Genomic DNA, 12,505 nt, shown 5'->3' on the forward strand with positions numbered 1-12,505 from the left:
TGGTCATATTTAAATGGAAGCATCCTCAGGTAATGTAGATTCTAGTTTGTTCAATTCATGCCCCCCCCCCCCCCCCGAACCAGGTAGTGTAGGCTCCCAGGGGTAGGATGGGGTCACAGAGAGGATCAAAGTTTACATGCATGGAAACATATAGGAAGAAGTTTTTTTTTTATTTTTCTTCTCAAGAACAGCAGGTTCATTATTAGTCATATTGATACTAAAGCATCCTCAGGTATGCCGTTATGCAAATTATTCTATTTTCAAATTTTCATTAATGCTCTGGCATACCTGAACAAACTAGACAGTGATTCCTTAAATATAAATAGTCAAACCTCGTTATCTCAAACTCAGTGGGACCGAGAAAAAACTTCGAGATATCTGAGGATTTGAGATATCCGGAGTAAAATATTTAAAGAATTAGGGGTTAGGACTTCCAAATCACTTCAACATATCCATGGTATTTGAGATATCAGTGTTCGAGATACTGAAGTTCTACTATATTTATAATATTTTTACACTCACTGTATGATGTATTTTTAAAAATCAAAAGATAATCTTACTTATCTAATTATTCATTTTTTATTTGATTCTGCAGGTTTAAAAGACAAGGTCTTGCATTAAGGTAATTTGTTGAGACAAAGTCTATAATAGGTCTGTCATGATTTAAATCATTCAAATCTAACAAAAACTGCAGCATTTTCAACTTCCTTATCTTTGAAGATTCTTATCATGCAGCATTGATGTGACAGAGTTGAATTAGTATTTAAGAATTCTTCACAGGCTCTGAAATGTCAAATGCTGATTTCCGAATCCCCGATCCTGCAGCGAATGTTTTAATGTTGTTGATCAAGAGTGTTTCAGGTGTAACATTAAGAATAGATAATATCTGGTAGCAATTACCAGTATTATCCATGATTCACCCATAGTTTTCTATGGCTATCTCAACTCCTCTGCAGTCATTAGTGATAAATTTTTATCACGTCAGTTGCTTATTTGACTTGTAAAGATTGTCAATTTGATTTACATTGCAGGTTAATCATAATTTACAGAGTTACGTAAGTTGAATGTGGATGGGTGCATTGAATGAAAGTTTTTTTTTCTTTCTATTTAATTAGCCCAGGTCAGTAAAACAAATCAAGTGAACATGGAAAATACTTGCCATCTGAAAGTGCAGATAGGAAAATTAAGAATTTGTTAAATTGTTAAAAAGATTATCATGTTTATTTTTTTGTGTAGATTCACATTCAAATCCTGATCCTAGAGCTGGAATGGACCCCCCTCCCCCCAAAGAAAAAGGGACTGCAGTGAGTCAGTCTATTATTCAGTCATTTCTAACTGTTGATGAAAATTTGTTGAAGTCATAGCATAGGGTGTATTCTTTATTGCAGCCCGGAGGACCGGGCTGCTCTATACATATAAGTTTAAGTGTTAGTATATGGGGATTGAGGTGGGAGAAGTTATTCAGAATTAAAGGTTTTCTAAACATTAAAAAGATTGTTTTAAAATCAGAATGTTCTTTCCCTTTATAAATTAAGAGATACACAATATATTTACTTCCATAAAGTGAATCTGTAAAAATATGTATGTTTTTCATATTTAATATATAAAGTTGCTTATCATTTACTATCGAAAAAACGACAGGTCCCTTTTTTTAGAACATCGAATTTTACTTATCGCATAAAAACGTAAAAATGTACTTTACACAGTTCGTGTTTTATATTCTTAAAGTGAAAGACATTTTTGAAAATAGGCGATGCATGTGTCTGGTTTCAAATTATATTTTATGCAGCCAACATTTACTTGAGGAATTGATAAAGTTTAAAAGGGTATCGTTTTTGTTCGATTTTCATCCGACTATAAGTTTTCAAAATATTCTCGACTATCGTCTCCATCATTTAGACGCATGCCTTTTTCACACATATCGAAGCAGTTTGATGATCAAGACTCATTTCCATTGTTTACTTTATTTATTTCCCGGGCGACAATTGATGGTTACATCAATGTTTTCTTGTAACATACATGTGCAGCTGTGCCAATATTAAATGTGGATGCATCAACTTATGGATACAATCTGTAGAGAACACTCAGAACAGTTATACATGTATATACCAATTATAAAAGGTAAATTCCAGTGTCCGGACACTTCATTAATATGGAGGATTTGCTTGGAAACAAAAGTGTCAAGATTAACGAGGTTTAATACCTTATACAAATATTGAATTTTATGTGAAGGAAAATCAAAGCTTTTTTTAATACATGTATTAATTTGCAACCTTCTTCATGTAGGTTCAATTGTTTGCAACTACTTTCCCTTAGACCAAAAGGAGGATAGAAGTTAAAAAAAAAATTTTAATCATGAATATACAAAATTTAATCATGCAAGAACAGAAATGCTGTAATTTTGAAGATTTTATAAGCATCAATATGTTATGCATTAAAGTTGTTGAAATGTTAGCACTAAACAAAGGGGCACATTATAAAGGTTTCATGTAGCTACATATTCATAAGCTAGGAAGAGAAATGTGTCACAGATGAAATTTTTTGGGCCCATTGATATATCCTGCATTTTTATGCCCCGCCATGAATATGGCTGGGGCATATAGTGTTTGTCATGTCCGTCCGTCCTTCCGTCCTTCCGTCACACTTTGCGTTTAGCTCTGTTCAAAGCTCAGTTTCAAAGAAACTATCCAAGATATTTTTATCAAACTTCATATGCTGATAGATATTGATGAGAGCTATGCAACTGCATCAACTTTTTTTGACCTTGACCTTTCTTTTGACCTTGACCTCACTTTTCTTAAATTAGTGTTTAGCTTAGTTTTTAAGATACCATTCAAGATAGTGTTATCAAACTTCAAATGCTGATACATACTGATGAGAACTATTTAACTGCATCAACATGTTTTGACCTTGACCTTTCCTTTGACCTTGACTTCACTTTTCTTAAGTTAGTGTTTAGCTCTTTTTTAAAGATACCATTCAAGATAGTGTAATCAAACTTCATATGTTGATACATACTAATGTAAGCTATTCAACTGCATCAACATTTTTTGACCTTGACCTTTCTTTTGACCTTGACCTCACTTTTCTTAAATTAGTGTTTAGCTCAGTTTTAAAGATACCATTCAAGATAGTGTTATCAAACATCAAATGATGATACATACTGATGAGAACTATTCAACTGCATCAGCATGTTTTGACCTTGACCTTTCCTTTGACCTTGAACTCACGTTTCTTACATTAGTGTCAAACTTCATATGCTGATACAAACTGATGAGAGCTATTCAACTGCATCAATATTTTTTGACCTTGACCTTTCCTTTGACCTTGACCTCTTTTTTTTTAAATTAGTATTTAGCTCAGTTTTAAAGAAACCATTCATAATATTTTTTCAAACTTCATATGCTGATACATACTGATGTAACCTTTTCAACTGCATCAACAATTTTTGACCTTGACCTTTCCTTTGACCTTGACCTCACTTTTCTTAAATTAGTGTCAAACTTCATATGCTGATACATACTGATGTAAGCTATTCAACTGCATCAATATTTTTTCACCTTGACCTTTCATTTGACCTTGACCTCACTTTTCTCAATTTGTGTTAAAATATTGCATTACTAATATACCCTCGGCGGGGCATGTCCTATGGACATATTTCTAGTTTTCAGTCCTAATTTTTACTTCTGACTTGATGAGAAACCATTTAATTTGCTGGGTTTTTTTTCTTCTGAGTACCACAATTTGTGCGAAAATATTCCAAAGCTAATTTTTTATTTTGCATAGTTGTCCCAGTGGTTTAATAGTTTTTTTTATGTTATGTATGCAGTATACAATCAAAGATAATTTTATGTGAGTTTATTTTTTTGCAGTCAAAAAATGCTCCCAAAGAAAGCAAAAATTGGATCATTGAGAGAAAAAAATCTGTTATACGATAATAGTAACTACACAATCTATTGTGTCACCAAAAGTTTAATTTGCTTACATAGAAACTGAAATGGCGATAATCTTACATATATATTTTTTTCATTTTGAGAGAAAGAGAGAGAGGTGGTAAAAAAGGAAGGCAAACTTCTTTGTCAGTGATTTTATAATGTGACATAAAAACATATGTATATTTCTCTGTCTCATTGACCCTGTTGAAAGTACAGTTGTATACGCATTGTACCTGTTTTCTAAATGAAAAAAAAACCTATTAATTGCTTGACATTTTACATTACATTATGTTAGACATGATCTTGATTTGTGTTCTGTGTACGTGATTGCCATGGAGATGAGACAGCCACTCGGAGGGGATGGCAAGTATGAGGGGACAGGTAAATAGGATGAGAGGAAAGCTTGAAATGGAGTCCTCGGTTAAATCACACAAAAGATGTCTTTGTCATTGATCTAAAGATAACACAGGTAACCCTGTCTTTGTTCATTCAGAAAGTCCAGAGGTGCAAAAAATTAATCTCAGCCTAGTTTATTCAGTGATAAATGCAACATTTTTGGAAATCCCTCCCACTGGCAAAATGTAAGGAAGTTTTTAACCTGGTCAAGTGAAAATGTGTTCATTTTATATGACTGAATGAAATGAATCATTTACAACAATTTTTGTTCTTTTCACATTAATTTAGTAGTTTACAAGTTGATCTTATTTTATGATATTTTTGAAAAGACGTGTCCTTAAATTTTGAATTAAGAATATGCTTATCATAAAATGGACTCCTTAAGTACAAATTTAAGTTAAGAAAATCATTCTTTTTATCAGAAAGGGACTTATTATGAACAGAAAAATGTCTGTCCTGATGTGGAGGAGATCTAACAGGTATGGAGGGCACTGGATAAATCTGCTGGTAATTTCAGAAATATTTTTGAAGAAATAGACACATGCACTGTTTTACCTTTGAGGCCATATCAAATAATTCCTATTAACGAATAAGAGAAAAAAATGAGAATTTGCTTAAATCTGTTATATGCCTTAGGTCAAAACTGAGATCAAGATAAAAGTCAAGGTCAGTATTGTTCTTCATAGGTCAAGGTCAACTGAAGGTCTAAAGGCATGTCTATTTGTAACCATACAAAATTGGCTCTGTTACTGGGGATGTATATAAAACAGATTTTTTTTTTTTAGATATAAGCCCTTTTATTTTAGCACAGAAAAGTTTAGGGTTCATGGATCTAGGGGTGAATTTGCTGTCGTACAAGCATGTAGGCTTAATGCTTTAGATTCAGTAGGTAGAGTTCCGTGGACAGACTTTTGACTTCTTGCACTCGGTAAATCAAACCTTGAAGCAAGTGACCACAAGATGTGTACTGTGGAATTCTCCAGGAAATAGATGTGGGAAGGTCAGTAGGCTGACCTCTACAAATTCTAGTACTTTTTATAAGTGTCTCATTTCAAAGTTTTCTGAAAAGAATATTTAAAAATAATAAATGAAATTTGATTAATGTTAAGTCTGCTAATAATATGTGACACTATACAGATGCAGTTATCTTAACAGCTTATGTGTACTCTATGTTAATTTTATGGCTTTGGTCCATTTTTTCAAGATACTTCAGAAATATTTCAGTCTTGTCATACTTCAGATGAGGGTTAGAGATGTGAACATTTTTTTGTAAAGGGATTTTTTTCCTACTCTTGATCTTGAGTTTTGTATCTTAATGTCCTGTTCTATGGGGAACATTAGAAGAGACATCTAAATCATTTCTGTCACCACTTGAATGCTTTTTAGTTTAATGTTTTGATAAAATTATGTTTTTATGGGGAAAGGGTAAAAAGGGATTATTGAAGATTGCGGTAATGTAATCAGCACCCATAGGAGAGAGAGAAATTTGAATATTTGGGCAGGATTTAAGAACTTGGAAGATGGTACCACTGGCCATTTACACACCTGTGTTTAGAAGGGCCATCACGCCCAAATGTATATATGTAGGTATGTATGTACACACCTGGCATTTGGTAAATATAATCTACAAGTCTCTTAAAATGAAATGTGTCAAAACATAATTTATAGGATATTGTAAAGACTGAATGGAAACAATATTCAATAATGGATCTGTTTTAGCAACTGACAAAATTGTGAGTGTTTCTCACTGTTGAAGGTTCTTGACGCTAATTGAATTAGGGAGAAAATCTGACATCCAATGAAGAAGATTTTACCATGGCTGAAAGTGATTGATGGATGATGGTAAGTGTCATCTCTTTTCATTGGTTTGAAATATGTATTACTCATTCTGGTTGGTAGATTCCAATACTTATCTTTCTTTGAATGATTAATGAGTTTTGTTCTCATGTCCAGCATACATCATTTTTTGTTGGCTTCTGTATCTATGTACACAGTGCATGTACGCTAATAATGCCTTGTTTTTTCCATAACTCTGTTGTGTCTTCAAGTTTGTTTTGTTTAAATTCAGGTGATTGTATGCACTTGTAAAAGTTCAGTGTAGATTAGAAATGTATGCACTTCATTAATTTGCATATTATGCAATCAATTCACTTAAAAACTAATATAAATTTCAATATTTTGTGGCTTATACTCAAAAGATAATGAAAAAAAAAAAATTTTCCCCACATGTAACATGAATAAAACTTTTAAAGTGATTTATTAAGACCGTGTTTCAACTGCAAGCTGCATTCTGGTAGACAACCCCCGTTTTCCACAGTTAACAGTTCATCAATTCTCGCATTTTCACAGTTTTGCACAGAAAAGATCTTTTAATGTTGCACACCTGGGGTGATAAATTTCATATCAGACATATTTTGTGCCAAAAAATCTTGAAAATTGCTCCAACAGATACAAATAGTACAAGTGCAGGGTGTGAACTAAATGTTGAAGGGTTCCTTGGAATGGATGAGAATGGTCATTGTTTTTAGAAGGAAAAGACAGAGGTTTGGGTTAAGGACACTCTTTAGAAGTCGGTTGTTTGGGGGTGGGGGTGGGGTGGGGAGGAGGGATGTAATGTGTGAAACATAGCAGTAAAAAAGAAGTATCAGATTTAAGATGGCATTCCTTAACAGTACTTTACATTGAATAGAGGTCTATAAGATGAAAAATTGGCAAGAAATGTTCAATTCAATATACATGTACTTTTGACAGTGTATTTTTTCTGTTATTATATTTTTCACTTTTTGTCTGAATATTCTTCAGAAGCATTTTCCCCAACATATTTATTGCAGATCAGTATAAATACTATGGCCTTAGATTGTCCGTTAATTATGATATTGATATGCGAGTGTCTGCTGTTCATAATGGCTAAGCCCTCTTTACTAGATGATATAATTACAGTCCTTTTTGCACGTTTTCAATGCAGTACATTATGAACTGTTTTAGTAAAATTGCTGTGTGCATATTACATAAATTTTTCTGCATATGAGTAATCTCTATGACGAATTTCACAATTTTCAAATACACCATGTACAGAGTTATTAGAATTTCATTTTAATTAAAAACTACTTGTACATGTTCTTGTAACTTTAATGTTTGTAAAGAATAGTTCGCAATGCAATAGTATACAATTATGGAATGGGTATGAGGGAAATATAGATGTAGCAAATTTGTGATTCCCTGAGGGAAATAGTTTCCTGCCAAGGGGAACAATAAATTGTTATTTCCGGAGTACCGGTACCCATTCTAACTGTATTATTATACTGAAACAACCTAAGGAGATTAATTAAACCAGATACTTAGACATTTTTAGACAGTATAGAGGCATTCAAATAAACACAAATACATGTACATGCAACTAAAACTTTGCTACATATCTAATGCATCAAAATCAAGGAAAATAATCATGTTTTAAAAATAATAAAATAATTTCACAGATATTTTAAAGTAAGGAGTAGCTACTATTTTAAGGATCAGATAAATGAACGAAAAATGACAACAAGTTTTGGTAAAGTTCACTGAGGTTTGTGTACTTGGAGCCCTTGAAGTGATATAGATGCTTTAGGTGTCATACAATGTTCATATGTAAATGTATATTTCCACCTGTTAGCAGGCTATTTGTGGTCACCAAACGCTTACATGTAACATGTCAACCTGGGATCTTTGATTATCTCAAGCAAGTGAAGAAGTGTCAAGAAATGTTATCCCCTGTCACATCAGAAATGATAAGGGGCTCTTCTGCTCAGCAGTAGAACCTACTTAGTCACACGTTTTGTTGACATTGACATCTGGCAATGGAAAATGCTTGAAAAAACCATAAAACTCATAGACAACTATGATTTGTTTATCCACTTTAAGAAGAATTGGATTGATATTTAAGATAATTGAGGGAGGGCTATAAATTGTCAAATGCTTTTCAGGGTTTGCAAGAGCAACTTGAATACCATTAGAAATTGTACACTAGCTTCTGGACTTCCATATGTATCTATTGTTTACACCAAATAACTTATAACCTTAATACCAAAATGGTTTGATTGAAGAGAACAGTGTTAAATGTTCATGCCAAAAAACTGTATACCTGTCCTTCTAGTCTAATGTGAAGTGCCTAGATTGTATATTTTTGGGATTGCACCATTCTGATGGATAGTTTTATTATGAGGACCTGTCCAGCTGTCCACTTTTTAGGCACAGGTTAAGCATTCAGGGTAACTTCTTCTACAACACTTAAAATATATCTAAATTTTATTTTATAAGTAAATTTTGCATGGTGAATTGTACTTGTTTGAAAATAGACTTGCAAGATCATTTCATGTTTAAGCTCTGTGTTTAAAAAGAAAGAAAAAAGTAATATGTGTCAAACAGATAACATTCAAGTTTATTATTTCATTATAAAAGAGATGCTTGTTTTTTTTGGTTTTTTTTTTAAATTAAGGTCACCTGAGTCACTCTGGTGACCTTTTACTGTCTATTTTTGTCTGTCGTCCACCGTGTGTCGATTGTTAACATTTTTAACATTTTCAGCTTTTTCTGGGCCCACTGGATTGTGGCATATAGCATCTATGAGTAAAGGGGAACAAAAAATATGTAAAATTCATGGCCCCAGTCCCCTGGGGCCTGAGGGATGAAGCTAAAACCATCAAAATTTATGCAAACTTTAAAAATCTTTACTCCTTGACATCAAGCAGTCAACCTGTTGGCATGATTGTAATAAGCATTGAGCCCGCTACCAAAATTGTGAAATTAATGGCCCCAAGGTTAGGGGTTAGGATGGGGCTTCATTGATCATATACAAGTAAAAAAAATCATTATCTTGAACTCAATGGGACTGAGGAAGAACTTTGAGGTATCCAAGGGTTCGAGATATTGAGAGTAGAATAAATAGAGAAAAAGTGATTGGGACTTCTTGACTGTGACAAATGCATGGTATTCAAGATATTGGTGTTCCAGATACCAGAGTTCAATTGTAGTGAAGATGCATAATTCATTGAAAATCTTCTCTGCTTCTGGGTAGTAAGCAAACAAACTAAGTGCATGGTTATCTAAGCAAGCATTGCCTCTCTCAAAATTATGAATTTCCCTGGGTCAGGGATTCTGGTGTAAGGTCAGGGCTCTGTTGATTATGTAGTGAAAATGAATTATTGCTTTGTAAATCTTCATTAAGCAAACAAACTAAGTGCATGGTTATGATGAGCATGGTTGTCTCGTACAAAATTGTGAATTTCATGGCCCCTGGGTCAGGGATTCTGGTGTTAGAACGGGGTTCTATTGATTAAAAGTAAAAATGCATTATTTTGTTGAAAATTTTATCTGCTCTTGGGTATTAAGCAAACAATCTAATGCATGGTTATGATGAGCATGGGTGTCTTTTCCAAATTGTGAATTTCATTGCCACTGGGTCAGGAGTTCTGTTGTTAGAGCAGGGCTCTATTGATAATACAGTGAAAATGCATTAATTCTTTGAAAATCTTCTTTTTTGCTCCTGCGTATTAAGCAAACAAACTAAGTGTGTGGTTATGATAAGTAAGGATGCCTCTTCCAAAATTGTGAATTTCACAGCACCTAGGTCAGGGGTTCTGGTGTTAGGATGGGGCTCTGTGCTCTATTGATTATTTAGTGAAAATCCTGTGAATATTTACCATATAATAAATTGAAATAAAAATTGTTCTTTTGAGACCAAAGTCTTAATAACAAAATTTTAATATCTCTTGCGATTCATCACATTATATATGGAGTGATCAGAATTTGTTTGCAGTGGAATATTCCTTATTTACAATACAGAAAGACTATTGAATGTTTCGAATGTTTTAAGATGAATTCATTACCACAACCCTGGTCCCCTTTATTTTATATTCTGTTTCATTTCAATTTCTTTATCACTTTTTTGTATCTCCACTCACTTTTGCGAGGGGGGGGGGGGGGCATTAAATCTCATTGTCTCTCAATCTGTCCACATGTATTTCTGTCAGTCTATCTGTTCAAAAATGTTTGACCTTAGTCATAACTTTTGAATGAGATAAGGTAGGTCTTTCATATTTTCATTTTCACATGTACATTACCCGTGACAATTACTTTCCAAATATACTACAATTTTTTTACCCCATGACCTTGAAGTTTGACCTATTTTAAAAAAATTTTAACGTTCATGATAACTTTTGAATGAAAGAAGATACAGCTTTCATGTTTGACATGTGCGTTTCCTTATCTGTGACAAGACCTTTCTGGATATTTGATGGTTTTTGACCTCATGACCTTGAGCTTGAAGTTTTCAAAATTTTTAACATTGATAATGATTAACTTTTGAAATAAGAGAATAGATAGCTTACATATTTTAAATGTAACTTGTGACAAGACCTTTTAGAAAGAAATATCACTTTAATTCATGACCTTGATATGTAGAAGTTTGACCTAATTATAAAAATTTTTAAACAGGTTGTAACCATACATGTTAACTCTACTGCTTTAGGCGAAAGTCTACCACTTTTTTACTCCATCTCCCGCCTACTGCTTTTATTCGTAAATCAACTTTTCTACAAAAACCATTTTTGGGTCACTTGGATAGCCATATTTGAAGCCACTTGTCATAAAATCTCTTTAGAAATTGCATGATTTGAACTGAGAGCATTCAAATGCTTTTTTATATCCGATCAACAGATTCAACACAGATTTCAAGCACGACAGGTGCACAAATCTCCGTGATTACATTGGTTACAATAAATTTCGTCAACATCCCCGCCAAGAAAAAGGGAGATACATGTATTGTATTCTAGAAGTGGATGAAAACTTTTGACTTTGTTCAGTAAAGTAAAAAATGGAAGTCAGCACTCATATATAATACTTTTTTGGCATCTCTATATCGTTTTCGGTCATCGCAGGAAATACATTTTTTTTTTTACGAGAGATAAGAACAAGTTTAAGATCTGAATAAGGCTAAATAATGTCATCATTCGCTGTCTTTGAATGAACTTTCATAATTATTGCTTCCAGGCTTTATCAGCAAAGATCACTCTTCAAAAGGCTAAATTGTCGCCTGCGTGGCGCAGAGGTAGAGCGTCTGCTCTAGAGTCACGGAGTAAGGAGTTGATCCTTACGTCACGGGTTTGAATCCCACTGTTTGACGTGGAGCATTGGTCAAAATTTGCAGCTCTCCACGGGCAAGTGGTGGCGTCTCCATCTGAGTGAAAAATTCTCGAGAGGGACGTTAAACAAAAAACAAACAAAAAAGCTAAATTAAACAGCCATTCAAAGGCAAACTAATGAGCCTGAAAAATATTTATATTTGTATATATAATTTATGTTAAAGGTGTTTTTGTTTTCTTCATTGCAGTTGATATTTGAGTTTAATTATTGCAGTGGTCAATTTAGGCAATATCTATTTACATATAATTATATCTTCTTAAATCGATGCGTAAAACACCGTGCCCAATATTCTACCTCTTTTGAGGTCCGAATCTCCCTCTTTTTCATCACAGTAGGTTAACATGTATGGTGGTAACTTTTTGCTCCAGAAGAGACAGGGTTCTCATATTTTGTTTTACACGTGCATTACTTGTGACAAGTCCTTTTGGATTGTACATGTATTGTGATAATTGACCTTATGACCTTGATCTTATAGTTTGATGCACTGAAAGGAAACTTTAATCTTGGCCATAACTTTTGTTAATTCAAAAATTTAAAATCTTTTTTGTATGACAAACAGACAAGACAGTTACAATATGCCATAAATAATTGTATCTCAACCAATAAGACACAAATAGCAGGGGACCACAATTCTTTGAAATTGTTTGTTCATTCATTTTTTTCAAGTAACTTCATCAAAATTAAGTTTTGAGAAAGCCTTGGAAAATTATCAATAAATAAAATGCAATGCAGCAGAAATTTTTCAGATGCAGCAGGAAAATGTAATTTTTCTTTGCTTAACTTACTAATGCATCTTTTGGAACATTAATTTATAAAAAAAAAAAAAAAAAAAATATTGCCTCCCTTATAGAAAACATTTGTGGAATCTTTAATTACATGTGCCAGTGTTCTGAACCTCGGTAAATGGCTTCTTTGTTGGATTTATATGTACATGGGACATCTTTGGAATGGGATCTTTTTCTACATGGGACATCTTTCAAATGGGATCTATATATCTT

At 33.2% G+C, this 12,505-nt stretch overlaps 1 protein-coding gene across 1 annotated transcript in view; it reads left to right on the plus strand.

Moving 5' to 3' along the window:
• The first annotated feature begins 6,085 nt into the window (after positions 1 to 6,085).
• LOC133192096 (cell adhesion molecule-related/down-regulated by oncogenes-like) overlaps positions 6,086 to 12,505 on the plus strand; it is a 57,233-nt gene continuing 50,813 nt past the window's right edge. Inside the window, exon 1 of the mRNA XM_061327951.1 lies at positions 6,086 to 6,173. The gene's annotated coding sequence lies outside the window, so the exon portion shown is untranslated. The remainder of the gene's footprint in view (positions 6,174 to 12,505) is intronic.

This window comes from Saccostrea echinata, unplaced genomic scaffold (assembly GCF_033153115.1).
Source record: "Saccostrea echinata isolate AGI-Se365-2 ecotype Australia unplaced genomic scaffold, CSIRO_AGI_Sech_v1 ptg000025l, whole genome shotgun sequence".
Lineage (NCBI taxonomy): Eukaryota > Metazoa > Mollusca > Bivalvia > Ostreida > Ostreidae > Saccostrea > Saccostrea echinata.